The sequence below is a fragment of the Gossypium arboreum genome, chromosome 10 (assembly GCF_025698485.1).
Source record: "Gossypium arboreum isolate Shixiya-1 chromosome 10, ASM2569848v2, whole genome shotgun sequence".
Classification (NCBI taxonomy): Eukaryota; Viridiplantae; Streptophyta; class Magnoliopsida; order Malvales; family Malvaceae; genus Gossypium; species Gossypium arboreum.
The window spans coordinates 98,161,191-98,177,751 of NC_069079.1; positions in this window are offsets into that span (position 1 = coordinate 98,161,191).

Genomic DNA, 16,561 nt, shown 5'->3' on the forward strand with positions numbered 1-16,561 from the left:
AATTCAAGTAAGGTCACTTCTTGAGGACTTACCTCGGATGTTGTCGAACGGCTTTTACGGCTATTCGATTACTTTTTCCTTCCCCTTGTCCAATTGTGGCCCTCTTAGCTCTTGAGCTAATTCAAACAAATTCAATTTATCAAAACCTCATTGTGCTAGCTTATGGCCGAATATGACAAGGAATTTAAATGGTCATATGGCCACCCTTTAGCTTGAATACACAATGGTCATGCACATTTTATACTACATCAAGCAATTCAATACAATTTATTCGAGCATCAAGGAAAAGCTAAGGCCTTCAATAGGCTACCCAAGGTCGAATATACTTGTCCATGTTGAGGCCAATTATGCACTTAATACCACACAAAAACAGCATGCATTTTACTAGTTAATGCTTTGCATATTGTAGCTCAAAACTTACAATATAGCATCAAGCACTCATATGTGTGCTAGGCCGAATGTGCTTACAATTTCACAATTATTCTTCAACATCTTCTTGTTTAAACAAACTTATTCATCACTTCCTTCATAACCAAAACATCATGTGCAAACATATATATACATATATGAGCATGGCGAATTTCAAGGTGTCCATAGCCATCCAAAACACAAATTTTAACTAACATGCAAGAAGCATGAACCATGCTCATGAATGCATCATGGCCGAATATGACAATCATGCTCCTTTTCAACTTCAATCATGATAAAACAAAAGAAAGCTCAAAATCTTACTCAAGAGTAGACAATCCATCATTGCATGCATCATCATCAAGCTTCACACTTAGCATGCAATGGCTTTATCACCATAACAACTTTGGCCAAATACCATTTCCATGGCTTAACAAAGATTTGAGCCATGGCTAACATGCACATCAAGTTAGCAACCAAAACATGCATGAAACTCCTAACACAACCTCATACATACCTTAATCTTGATGCAAACTTAGCCAAATCTCCTTCTAGATCTCTTCCAAACCAAGCATGAAGCAAAAATCCTCCTTCTTCCTTAGTTTTGGCTCAAAGAAAGGATGAACAAAATTTTTTCTTTCCTTCTCTACAACTCACGGCAATGGGGGATTACCACACTCACACACATTTTTTTTCATTTTTTATCACCCATACACCTTTGTTTATTATTTCACCCTAATGCACCAACAAAACATGTTTCATGACATGTTTAGCCCATCCTCCCTTGTCATGGCCGCCACCACCTATAAAGGGGGAATTTGACATGCAAGTCCATTATTTTGCATGCATGCTTTAATTAGTCATCACACATTTCCTATCATACTTTCAAAGTTCATTACTAAGTCCTTTCTTGTGGAATTCACCCTTATAACACTAAATCAATCATCATAAAATGTCATACATGAGCACACACATATTATAGGCATCAAAATAAATTTTAATTATTTTTATGCCTCGGTTTTGTGGTCCCGAGACCACCTTCCGACTAGGGTCAATTTTGGGCATCACAACTCTCCCCACTTAAGAAATTTTCGTCCCGAAAATCTTACCGTAAATAGGTTTGGATATCGCTCTTTCATAGAGTTCTCGGTCTCCCAAGTAGCTTCTTCTATCCGTGCTTGAGCCATAACACTTTTACTAGCGGAACCCGCTTGTTTCACAACTCTTTCACTTCTCGTGATAGGATACGAATCGGTTCTTCCTCATAACTCATATTAGCTTGAATTTCAATTTCGATGGACTAATCACGTGCGATGGATCGGATCTATAGCGTCAAGCATCAAACGTGAAAGACATCGTGAACCTTTTCGAGTTCGGGGCAAAATCAAACGATATGCCATCGGATCGACTCGCCGGATATCTCATATGGCCCAACGAACCTCGGGCTCAACTTGCCCTTACGGCCGAATCGAGTATCTTTTTCCAAGGCGATACCTTGAGAAACACTTTATCACCCACGATACTCGATATCCTTACGCTTCAGTCCGCGCACGACTTCGACGATCGGAGGCTATCTTCAGACTTTCACGGATTACTTTCACTTTCTGCTCAAAGATCCCTAATCAAATCCACCCGAAAATCTTGCTTTCACCGAGCTCACCAAAACAATGGTGTACGGCATTTACGACCGCATAAGGCCTCGTAGGGTGCCATCTTAATACTCGATTGAAAATTTGTTGTTGTAAGCGAATTCAATTAACGGCAAATACCGCTCCCATAAACCACTAAACTCGAGGACGCAACATCTTAACATATCCTCACGTATCTGAATTATCCGCTCGGATTGACCATCGGTTTGGGAGTGAAAGGCGGTCTTTGAAATGCAATTTGGTACCCAAAGCTTCTTGCAACTTTTTCCAAAATCGCGAGGTAAATCTCGGATCTCTATCCGACACGATGGAAATAGGCACCCCGTGTAATCTCACAATCTGAGAAACGTACAATTCAGCTAATTTGTCAATTGAAAAATCCTTACGTACGGGGACAAAGTGGGCCGACTTAGTCAATCGATCTACCACGACCCAAACCGCATCCTTCTTACTTTGTCGACAATGGCGGTCCGGATACAAAGTCCATTGTGACTCGATCCCATTTCCACTCGGGTATCGTGATTGGTCAAGTAATCTCAAGGCACCGATGTTCCGCTTTCACTTGTTGACATATTAAACATCTCGAAACAAAGTCGGAGATGTCTCGCTTCATACCATGCCACCAAAACCGACGTTTCAAATCATTGTACATCTTCGTACTCCGGGTGGATTGCCATTCGCTATAATGGGCTTCATTCGAATTATCGAAATGAGTTCAATTCTTTGGAACACACAGACGACTTTTAAACCTCAAACAATCGTCATCATCGATTTGAAACTCGAATCCTTGTTCGAACACACTCGGCCCGCTTTTGCGACCAACTCGTCGTCGACTTTCCGAGCTTCTCGAATTTGATGTATCAATAGTGGTTTGGCTTTCAATTCAGCTACTAACACACTATCGGATCGAATGCATAAGTGCACGCTCATCGCTCGTCGAAGCTAATAATGATTTACGACTCAAGGCATCCGCAACCACATTCGCCTTTCCGGGTGATAGTCAATGACCATTTCGTAATCCTTTAATACTCGAGCCAACGTCTTTGTCGCAGATTTAAGTCTCTTTGGATCATCAAATATTTGAGACTTTTGTGATCCGAGTATACATGGCACCTTTCACCAAATAAGTAATGTCGCCAAATCTTTAAGGCGAATACGATGGCGGCCAATTCGAGATCATGAGTCGGATAATTTTTCTCATGTGGCTTTAATTGCCTCGACGACAGGCCACAACTCGACCTTCTTGCATTAATACGCAACCTAACCCAAGTAGAGAGGCGTCGCTATAGATGACAAACTCTTTGGGACTCGGGTTGCACTAGAATTGGGGCTTCATCAAATAAGTTTTCATTGATCGAAACTTTTTGGCATTTCTCATCCATTCAACTTAACATCCTTTTGGAGTAGCCGTCATCGGCGTGGCTATCGTTGAGAAGCCTTTACAAATCGTCGGTAATAACGGGCAAGCCCCAAAAGCTCCGAACCTCAAGAATATTTCTGAGGCTTCCAATTAAGTATGGCTGAAATTTTATTCGTCGACTCGAATACCCGTCAGATACCACATGACCCAAGAAGCTAACCTCTCTTAACCGTAACTCACACTTGCTGAACTTAGCATATAATTGCTTATCCCGTAAAATTTGTAGCACTAACCGCAGGTGTTCAAGATGTTCGGTCTCATTTCTTGAATAGACCAAGATGTCATCAATGAACACGACTACTGAATCGATCCAAATATGGTCTAAAGATCCGATTCATTAAATCCATAAATACCGAGGGCATTAGTGAGCCCAAACGGCATCACTAGGAACTCATAGTGACCATATCTCGCTCAAGGCGTCTTGGGTACGTCGAATCTCGATTCGCAATTGATAATAGCCCGATCTCAAATCTATTTTCGAGAACACCGAGGCTCCTTTTAGTTGATCGAACAAGTCATCGATACGTGGCAACGGATATTTGTTCTTTATTGTCGCTTTATTAAGTCGACGATAATCGATGCTGTACCGCATGGTTCCATCCTTCTTTTCACGAACAACACTGGCGCACCCCAAAGCGAAAAACTCGGGCGAGCAAAACCTCTATCCGCCAATTCTTGCAACTGAGCTTCCAACTCCTTTAATTCTGTTGGTGCCATACGATACGGAGCTATCGAAATTGGAGTGGTACCGGTACCAATTCGATGCCAAATTCTATTTCCCGAACGGTGGTAAACCCGGCAATTCTTCAGGAAAACATCCGGTATTCACAAACCACGGCACAGATTCGGGTTTCTTTTTCGATTCCTTGTCATCGAGCACATACGCAAGGTACGCCGCACTCTTTTCTTACATATTTTCGGGCCAACATTGCGATATTACGGTGGCAACCCTTTAAGTCCGTAGACTTAACCCGAATTATCTCGTTATTCGCAAGACCTCAAATCGATAGTCTTGCTTTTGCAATTTACGACCGCATCGTGCATGGTCAACCCATCCAAACCAAGAATAACGTCGAATTCATCGAACGGCAAAAGCATCAAGTCCGCGGAAACAAGAACCTCGAACACTAGGGGACTTTTCTTGCACACTTTGTTGACAAGCACGTAATGACCCAAGGGTTTGACACCGAATTACAAACTCGAGAGACTCAATAGGCAAAGTCTTCTTGGATGCTAAGGTTTCACATATATAAGATTGAGTAGAACCGGGGTCAATCAAAGCAATCACATTAGTATTGAAAAGAGTGAAAGCACCGTAATGACATCCGAGAGGCAAGCATCCTCGGCGTGCGCGTATGGCATAAGTCCTCGCAGGAGCACGAGCCTCGGATCCGATGGTAGCATCTCTAGATCCTCTCGACCACCACCGACATTGCCCATATTTCTAGGTGGCCTACCTCGAGCGGTGGTAGCACCCGAGTTTCCACTCGACTCACATTCATTCAAGCATCCTCGGGCAATCCTTCCTAAAGTGGTCGGCCGATCCACACTTATAGCGAGAGCGATCACGAAACCAACAGCTCCCGAATGCCATTTGCCACAATGTTGACACTCCGCCTCTCTCGGCGATCATTTCCCACCATGGCGATCAAGTGACTCGTGTGGTCACGGGGTCGATCGCGTCCTCGTCTAGAAAAGCCCAAAGCGCCTCTAGACCGGTTCACATCATCTCGAAATCTCTTGATTGCTGTTGAAGAGACTTTCCGAGGACCTCTTTCGAATTCTCCAGTTCCCACATCAGCTTTTGTTTCTCCTTTCTAAGCTCTTCGACTTTACAAGCTCGCTCAACAAGTACTACGATCTCTCGTATTTCGAGAATGCCAACGAACATCCTTATATCATCATTCAGCCCATCCTCGGCGTTTACATAATAGCTTCGGACGAAATGCATTCTCGCGTGTATCGGCTAAGCCTCACAAATTTTCGCTCATAGTCGGTAACCGACATAGAACCTTGCTTAAGATCAAGAAATTCCTTCGCTTTTGGTCGATGAATCCTCGATCGATATACTTTTTTTTGAACTTGGTTTGAAAGAATTCCCAAGTCACTTGCTCTCTAGGTACCACGAAGTCGAGTACTCCACCAATAGTAGGTGGAATCACGTAGCAAGGAGATGGTACACTTTAAGCACTCATCGGTGTACAAGATAGCTCATCGAGCACCGGATAGTGTTGTCCAACCAAAATTCAGCTCGTTCGGCATCATCATCATCCGTAGCTTTAAATTCGGTGGCCCCATGTTTTGAATCCTATCGATTGGGGCTTACTTGACCTTATTTGGTCGATTCACGGAGGTATTGTAGGTCTTGGGGTTGCATTTGTCGGGAATGGAGGTTGTGGGACAGCCGTGTTAGTTCGAATGTATTGATTAAACCATTCGTTCATCACACTATAAAAGGCTTGCCTAGCCTCATCATTCGGATTGCTGGCCATAGGTTGAGAGTCTGCCGGCGCTGTCCCTTGTCGGGGCAGGCGCCACACTCTCCACATCATCAGCTATTGCTCGGTTGGGATCGGGATCCATTGCTATAAACAAACTCAAAGTCAAATTGTCGAAATCACCACACTATCGATTCATCATTTAATGGCATGTATAGCTAGACCCCAAACACCTCACGGTAGTCCTAGAATTGACTAAACCGTGGCTCGATACTCAATAAATTGTAACACCCGAACCCGAGACCATCGCCGTGTCGGACACGAGGGTTAGCAAGCCAAGTTCACTTGTTTTGCCCATCCATTGGACATTTCAGTCAGGCTGGAAAAACTGCGTCACTGTCGCCTTTAAAATCATATCTCGAGTTTCAAAACTTGGAAACTGGTTTCGTAAATTTTCCTGAATTTAGACTCATATATCCATCCATGGATTTATTTCTAGAATTTTGGTCGGGCCAATTGGTACAGTTTATTAGTTAAAGTCACCCATGTTACAGGGATCGACTGCTCTGACCTTCGTGCGGTATAACTTGAATATCTCTCTGTACAGGGCTTTAATGCTGGTCCCGTTTCTTTCTAATGAAACTAGACTCAATATGGAATCTGTACATATAAGGTATGTCTCCTAATTCTTTCTGGATAATTTATAGTAAATTTTTAAAGTTGCGACAGGGAACCCAGAAACCGTTCTGGCCCTGTCTCACAATAGCTTTAATATCTCTTAACATATAACTCCTATGACCATTTCGTTTCTTCCATATGAAAATAGACTCATCAATGTTCATTTACATATCTGATTCACTATTTAATACCATTCCTACAAATTTTGGTGATTTTTCACATTCACGTTACTGCAGCTGGCAGCATCTATTTTTAAGGTAGGTCTTACCTATTTTGTAGTCTCCATGAACCAACTAGTCTTGCCTTACATAGGTCCACATATGATCATTTTAACCATGCCAATGGCTGATCATGTGACCAACATTCCCATTTCCAATTCATAGTCACATCATGACACCATATATATATATACAAACCGCAAATAGTTTAAGTTGATACTTCACTATTACGAGCCATTTTCGCATGGCCGCACATATACATCATAACATATTTAAACCAACAAGGGTAGTCCTATACATGCCATTTCAAGTTCAACCAAGAATTTATACCAAAATGGGGGCTTGATAGTGTGGATGACTTGACTTCAACGATCCCGAATCCGATTGCTATCGGCGAAATCTAGAAAAGCGAGAGCCAAAGCGGCGGAGTAAGCATTTTTATGCTTAGTAAGTCTCAAGGAATATAATCAACTCTAATTACAGCAATACATTCACATAGTTAAATGCATCATTTCATTAATGCACATTCACATAATCATACTTACTTCACCATCCCAACTCTTATGTTCATACACAAATAACGGCTTCATTAAGGCCGATAACTCGTTCCATCATAGGAGCGGATATTCACACGCTCTTACTCCTAGCGCAAAGCAAACACCGCACTTACCTTGTCATTGGGAAATTTCACAAGTGCATTAGCTGAAATTTTCCAGCAAGCTTATAATTTTCAAATCACATACCTTCGAGTTTAACCGGATGTCGCTACTCGATCAATCGCCTTTGGGACATAGCCCGGTTATGGTAACCCGCACCAAGGCCTCACGAGACTTAACCCGGATATCACGATTTGCACAAATGCCTTGGTCTTAGCCGGATAGAATGACTCGCACGAATGCCTTGGTCTTAGCCGGATGTAGCCACTAGCACAATTGCCTTGGTCTTAACCCGTTATAATTTCCAGCATAATTGTCTTTGGGGCTTAGCAGGATATCATTCAATTTCTCATGCACACATACATCAATAATCATTGGACATACATATTTATTTTCGTTACTAAGGCTCAAACACGATTATAATCACTAACATAATCGCCTTGGGACTTAGCCCGGGTATCATTCGAATACTCATACACACATAAATCAATAATCAATACATCCATATTTCATTCCACATAATTCAAGTAAGGTCACTTCTTGAGGACTTACCTCGGATGTTGTCGAACGGCTTTTACGGCTATTCGATTACTTTTTCCTTCCCCTTGTCGAATTGTGGCCCTCTTAGCTCTTGAGCTAATTCAAACAAATTCAATTTATCAAAACCTCATTGTGCTAGCTTATGGCCGAATATGACAAGGAATTTAAATGGTCATATGGCCACCCTTTAGCTTGAATACACAATGGTCATGCACATTTTATACTACATCAAGCAATTCAATACAATTTATTCGAGCATCAAGGAAAAGCTAAGGCCTTCAATAGGCTACCCAAGGCCGAATATACTTGTCCATGTTGAGGCCAATTATGCACTTAATACCACACAAAACAGCATGCATTTTACTAGTTAATGCTTTGCATATTGTAGCTCAAAACTTACAATATAGCATCAAGCACTCATATGTGTGCTAGGTAGAATGTGCTTACAATTTCACAATTATTCTTCAACATCTTCTTCTTTAAACAAACTTATTCATCACTTCCTTCATAACCAAAACATCATGTGCAAACATATATATACATATATGAGCATGGCGAATTTCAAGGTGTCCATAGCCATCCAAAACACAAATTTTAACTAACATGCAAGAAGCATGAACCATGCTCATGAATGCATCATGGCGAATATGACAATCATGCTCCTTTTCAACTTCAATCATGATAAAACAAAAGAAAGCTCAAAATCTTACTCAAGAGTAGACAATCCATCATTGCATGCATCATCATCAAGCTTCACACTTAGCATGCAATGCCTTTATCACCATAACAACTTTGGCCAAATACCATTTCCATGGCTTAACAAAGATTTGAGCCATGGCTAACATGCACATCAAGTTAGCAACCAAAACATGCATGAAACTCCTAACACAACCTCATACATACCTTAATCTTGATGCAAACTTAGCCAAATCTCCTTCTAGATCTCTTCCAAACCAAGCATGAAGCAAAAATCATCCTTCTTCCTTAGTTTTGGCTCAAAGAAAGGATGAACAAAATTTTTTCTTTCCTTCTCTACAACTCACGGCAATTGGGGGGATTACCACACTCACACACATTTTTTTCATTTTTTATCACCCATACACCTTTGTTTATTATTTCACCCTAATGCACCAACAAAACATGTTTCATGACATGTATAGCCCATCCTCCTTGTCATGGCCGCCACCACCTATAAAGGGGAATTTGACATGCAAGTCCATTATTTTGCATGCTTGCTTTAATTAGTCATCACACATTTCCCTATCATACTTTCAAAGTTCATTACTAAGTCCTTTCTTGTGGAATTCACCCTTATAACACTAAATCAATCATCATAAAATGTCATACATGAGCACACACATATTATAGGCATCAAAATAAATTTTTAATTATTTTTATGCCTCGGTTTTGTGGTCCTGAGACCACCTTCCGACAAGGGTCAATTTTGGGCTGTCACATCAATTGCACACAATTAACTTATAAACCACACATTCCAAGGTAAGGGTTTCAGTACAATAATCAAAGTTTCTAGAAACAGGACTCGAACCTAGAACCTCACACACAAAACCAGAGCACTTAACCACTAAACCAGATCAATTTACTTGACAAAAATTTTCGAAGTCCAAACTCAAATCGAGGGATAACCTCTTTTGGTTTCAAACCGTGATTTCTTCTAGGCCGGTTTTTAGGAAGTTACATGATGTGCAAAGGAAGATGTTAGAATATGAAGATATTAAGATATTTGCTCATAGTCATGCATGAAAGTAAAAGATTGGTATGGAAAAAATTGACTCTTTAGAAGCAACATTTTGATTAGCAAGTGCCCAACTACAAGCCAATGCATACTAGGCAATTCACTTGGTACATTATGTATGACAGGCGAGCTTTTTTTTTGTCGTAGCTTATTGTTTGATTTTTATTTTATAATTTATTTCATTTATGGTATATCCATATGTTGTTGTGTAATTTGTGTTTGATTCATTTAAATAATATTTTTTTAGCTAAGAAAATGAAAAATTAGTGAAGTATTAAGATTTTAATGGGTTTTTATATTTTCAATGTTTTAGGTGTATTATCTTTGATTATTCCTTTGGTCTATTTCTTTTGTGATATTTGAGTGGATTATAAATGTAAGTGATAATAAAATTTTGTATTTTAATAGTTATATGAACGAGAAAACTTATGTAACAAATTACTATTTTGTAATATTTCTTGAAAATGTTAACTTGAATTATTATATTATAATTATTTTAAAACAATTATATCATAATTAATTACAAACTTAAAACATTAAAATAACTTAAATTGGGTTTGATTTAATGAAATATGCTGAAAAAAAAGTTATTTGAGAAAGTACGTTGTTTTCTTTGAAATTTATTGATCTACGTTACTTTAGAGAAAGAAAAGAAAACGCATCCTACAAGGTGTGTTTTCATTGATGTGACAATAAAAATGCACCCTATAAGATGTGTTTTTCTCTTTCTCTCCTAAAAAACCCGCCTTGTAGGATGTGTTTTTCATTTTGGTAAAAATTATTTTTTTCCCTGCTGTTGGAAATTAGAAGTTTGTAGATTTAATTTTGTCCGTGTTTGAGATAAAAATTGTTATAACTTTAAGGTATGTTTGAATTTGCAATGGTGTTGTGGAGCTGGGTGACTTACAAATTTCATTTGCCATGTGAGTATGGAGCCATCACCTGGGAAGCCGAATTGTGTTGCAACTCAAGGTTCCAGTTGACAATGATTATACGGTTTCAAATTGAAGTGTAACTAGGGCTTCAAGTTTACAAAGGTTATGTTGTCAATGGATAAAGCATAAATCGGCCCCCAATTGATAGTAGTTATGCTAGCATGACAACGAATTTTTCCTTGTCAAAAGAGGATGTATTATAAAACCCAAACAGAAGTATGAGGAAGAAAAATGTAGTGCCATTTTAGTATAATCAAGTAATACATTTTTTCCATCACTACCGAAGGTGATGACCTCGTTACTATAACCTGTGAAAGAATCTAGGTGCAATAGGTTATACTAACAAGGTCATCACCTTCGGTGGAGATAGACAACACGTATTACTTGATTATACTAGAAGGCCCCTTACCTTTTCCTTCCTCGCACTTCCGTAAGGGTTTTATAAAGAATGCTCCTCTGATGAGAAGAAACTCGTTGTTGTGCTTGCATAATGACCGCCAACTAGGGCCCCCATTATACTTCACCCTTTGACAGCATAACCTTTGTAAACTTGAAGCCTTAGTTACACTTCAACCTGAAACGGTATAATCATCGTTAACTTGGACCTCAGGTTGTAATGCTATCCTAGCTTTTCAAGTGATGACTCTATACTCACATGACAGATGGAATTTGTAGGTTACTGAGCTCCACGACATCATTGTAAACCCAAACACGACTTAAAACTATGAATATGTCTCCTTTAAAGCCAAAGAGAAATAAATATTTAAACCCGAAGATTTCAACACGCAGGAAAACAAAACAAGACAATTTAAAGGAGATTGAAATATAGGTGACTAGGGGATAAGAATACCATTTATAGGGGATAGGAGGGGTAAAAAGGGAAATATGTTAATTTATCCAAAGAATCCGAAGTTACAATGTATGAGATTTATCTCTAATATCCCGAGTTGTAGGGGCATAGAAACATTCAAGTTGGGTTGGGTGTTGAAATGGCCAGAGAGAAAATGCTCCATACAGAGGGCGTTTTCATCTGACATGGCAGTGAAAACACTTTTTACAAGATGCATTTTCACTTCCATATCAGATGAAAATGCCTCCTGTAGGAAGCGTTTTCTCTCTAGGCATTTCAACCACCAAAGTTGATTGCTTCTGAACCCCTACAACTCGAGATTCTCGAAAAGTACCATTGCGGGGGAGCATTTTTTCCCACAAATTTGATGTGTGTCTGTGTAAGAGCTCTATCAAATAAACTCAATACAATCCCTTAAGTTTCCATACTGACCTTTGAAGCAAATTGTTGATCTTAAGGATACTTGGCATTAGGAGTTATTGGCATTGTTCCTACATTGTTGTCCAAGCAAAGGTATTTTGTTAAATTACGTATAGGTTTACGAATTTGGGTGATGATAACTATATTTTTTATTAATTTCCCCACTTTAAACGTGTGGAAAAGGCTATTTGGTTCAAGAGTAGATGAGTCAGAGCTATTTTCCATTACAACAATCAAATTTTTTAGACCAAAATTGGACTTGTTTTTGTATCAGCTCAATCTAAAGATCTAGCATTCAATCAGAGCATAATGTTAAATGAGCTTCGGACAAGGATTAGGCACAAAGTAAGGATGTCAAGAAGAATTTTGAGCTTGAAATGTAGATATCTTTTGTCATTGGGCCCCGTTAGATATGTCATTTTTGAGATCACAAGGGACAGCGATCTGGAAATGGTGATCGAATCCCATTGCTCTAGTAGGAATGTTGTACTAGAGTTATATGCCAACTTCTTCAAAGAGGAGGAATGTGGCCCAGGCTCAATTACACTATGTTCATAATATTCCATGCTAGATCACGAAGATGAAAGTCCTACCACATGGTTGTGCGGTGGATTCACATCATTGCTGCAAAGCTCATACAAGGACACCCCGAAATTGCCATCAATGGTGAGGCATTATTTCTCCCCTTGATAACAACTTCAGGGGAAAGTCAAGCATATTTGGCTACCAGGCCTACAATACACCAACATAACATTCTGCCAGTGCCTTTGATTTTAACTTCAGCATGCCTATGTTTAACACTAGTAACATTCACATTGGTACACCATCAAGTTACTAGAGTGGGCCAAACAAAAGTGACTTTGGGATTGACATTAAATTTACAAGAAAGGATTATCTACTCTCAACAACCGGTGAGGGCACATCCAACCCTAGGCTTGCAACCAGGGTTGATAACTAAGAGGGAGAAGAGAACAAAGAAACAAATAATAACCAAATAGATGAGGTCAGCCTCGATGATATGGAAATTGTAGTAATTTTAGAATCAGATCTCATTCTTATTGAACCCAAAGACTGTGGATCTAACTGTGAAACTTTGAACGTTGCTCGATGGGATGACCCAGGTTTCACAGCGATGAACCCACACCCCACATGCATGCTCTCAATCTTGCTAATGAATGAGGTTTAGAATTCCCAAACCTCTCTCATAAAAGACCAGGGTATACAAATTTGTCAACAAATTTCAGGCATTTAAAGGTTGGGCTGGAGTTTGACTCCAAAGATGCTTTTGTAGTTGTAGTCAAGCACTATAGCATAAAGCTTGGTGTCAACTTCACCGTTACATGCTCCAGATCAAATAAATATAAGGCAAAGTGTGCAATGCATGGAACAGGATGTCCATTAAAAATCATGGCATTTGTAAGGAAGAAGTTAGCGTTCTGAATGATTAGAAAGTTTATCGTGCCACATACATGTGTTGTAGCTGGTATATATCATGGTTAACAACATCGACTCAAATTTTGACATTTTTTTCCCAACATTCTATTATGTATAATGACCCAATTTATTGTTTTTCAAGCATATCGAGCAATCATCTGAAATTGGATTCAGACATGATATTAGACTTTATATTACCCATGGTCAAAGTGAGTCATAAGATTTCGGTTTAAGTTTCGCTCGTACACATCCGTAACAATTGAGTACACTGTGTCTTACCACAATGCATGGTTGGTAAAATAGAAGATGTTGGAGAATATGCACTGCGGGTCGGGGAAATCCTACAATGAATTTTGGCAATTGGTACTGTAACACCCTTTACCCATGTCTGGCACCGAGACAGGATACGAGGCATTTCTTGACTTAAACACAAGCAAACATACAAAATTGAGCCATAAAATTTCGTTCAAATTAAATTCATTCATACATATGCAAATTGTCCCTTATATGGTCGTACAAGGCCCAAAATATACATCGGGAGTAGTTTAGGACTAATCCGAGAACTTTAGAAAACTTTGGGAAAACTTAGAGAAATTTTCATGAAACAGGGTCACACGCTTGTGCGGGTAAGTCGTGTGGTCACACACGCCCGTGTCCTCAGCCCATGTAACTCTCTGTTTATGACATCATCAATAAAATAGGGTCACACGGCCAAGTCACACGCCCATGTGCTTAGGCCGTGTGGCGAATTAAATTCCAAAAATTAAGTGTAGACTTCACACGACCTGGGAACACGCCCATGTCCTGAGGTCGTGTCCTTCACACGACTGAGACATACGACCATGTCTTTGCCTATGTGTTTACTACTGGGCATTTTGTTTTGCCTAATTAGGGTGCTAGGGACACATGGCCGGATCACACGCCCATAGGGCAGACCATGTGTCACACACGGCCTAGACACATGCCCGTGTGTCTACATGTGTGGACAAATTCTAGGCTAATTTCCAAGCCATTTACCACCCTTAAATTCTCACTCACTTATACATTTTTTTGGTAATAGCATATTTAGTCACTCAATTACTCACAATCATGATTATTCCATGACTTCATAATTATAACATCCGAATTAGGGTCTAGTCAGAATAGTGGTTTCAGGACCACAAATTTGATGTTAAAATAATTATTTTATGATCATTATGAGGTCTAGAATATGAAAATAAGCATGTGTTAAAGTTTCATGAAGAAATTCTATGTGTAAGGTGTCCAATTGGAAATTAATGACCAAATTGAAAAAATTGAAAAACTTGGGTTTTAGAAGCAATTAGTATGAAATTGCTATGGATTATCAATTAGAGATCCTTAAAGAGTAATTTTCTCAATTTTTAAGTTTTTAGACAAAAATAGGCATGCATGGAAAATTTTGGAAGTTTAGTGATGAAGGGCATTTTGGTCATTTGATTAATTAAAGAATAAAAGGGGAAAAATAAGCCAAAATCATGTCATTCATCTTCTCCATGCTGTCGAAATTTACATGCTCTCCATAGCTATGGTTTTCAACATTTCAAGCTCAATAGCAAGTGCTCCCTAGCCCGTTTTTAATGTTCTTCATATTTTTTAGATCCTCGTAACATGCTCTTTCTATTTCTACCCATATTTCAAGCTAGGGTTCATGTTCAAAAATTTACCCATGCATGAGATGTTTGTCTTTAGATGATTTATGAAGGGACATGAGAGTTTAAAGGAGGGTAAACAACTTTTACTAAGTGGTTTTTCATGGAAATGGCTTAAAGGACTAAATTGTAAAAGTTGTGGAAATGGGTAGGAAAATATAGAATGAAGGGAAAACTTACGCTTCTATGAGTGTGTATAATATTCGGCTAGGCTTGGGTAGCCAAGGAATTACATGCATTTCATTATATGAGCCCTAGGACTAAATTGTAAATATTGTGAAAGGTTAGGGGCAAAATGGTCATTTTGCTCGGGGGTGAGTTTTAGGCCTAAAATGAATAATGTGATGTATTAATAATCTAATTTTATTAATATAGACCTTGAGGAACAAATTTCAAAGGTTGACCGTGGAAAACGAAAGGTTTCGGAATAACCGAGACATTAACTAAAGCAATTACCAGGTAAGTTCGTATAACCCGAAGTAAACTCTTAATATACTTAAACATGCATGTTCTTGAATGTATGAAAATCTAGATATTCATTGCATGATAATTCATGAAATGGACTTGTGTAAACGAAAGATGATAAATGTCCCAGTTGAAATAGAAAGGGAAAATTCGATTAATAAATTATGGCTTGCATGATACGAGATCCTACATGTGTTGCAGAAAAGGATTGCCCAGATGGGTAATCCAATGATCTCAAAATAGAAAGGATCTAGCCCAGACGAGTGATCCTTGAGTGATCGAGCCTCCCGAAGAATATGGTGCATTAAGGATTTAGCCCGGATGGGTAACCCATTGAGGACTGAATTTAGCCTGGACTGGAAACTTAGATCCAAGCTTACGAGAGCAATTGTCGTTTAAAAAAGGGATTTAGCCTAGACCGGTAATCCCGACACTGCTCTATGAGTTATTACTACAGGGGGTTTAGCCTGGACTGGTAATCTCGCCATAAGATGTAAGGTTCACGGGAGTGCATACTTGATATGATCACTTGTATGATTTGAAAGTAACTGGTAATCCATCGAGATTCTAGAAATTCAACAGGAATTAACATGCTAAATAAATAATGGGAATATTGAATTGATGAGCTTATCCAGGACTAATGACCTGATGTATTGTTATGAGACTAATTTGATGATTGAGTGTATGTGATAGGAAACTATTTCATGCTTGTTGGAATTATTGCCTAAATATGATTGTATGCTAATTAACCGGTAAGTTTACTTTCCAGTTATCCAGACTTACTAAGCATATAAATGCTTACCCCCTTCTCCTTTCCCTGTCTTACAAAGCTCGAGGACTTGTGAAGATTGGAAGACAGATGGAGAATCAATACACTATCGACTTGTCCTGCTTTGGTATATAGATACTTACATTTTGTTTAATGGCATGTATAGGATTTTTGGTTATTTTGTTATATGTGTCATTTGGCTAGTCAATGTAAGGGCTTGAATGAAATACCTATTCATTTCGTATATGGCCATAAGAC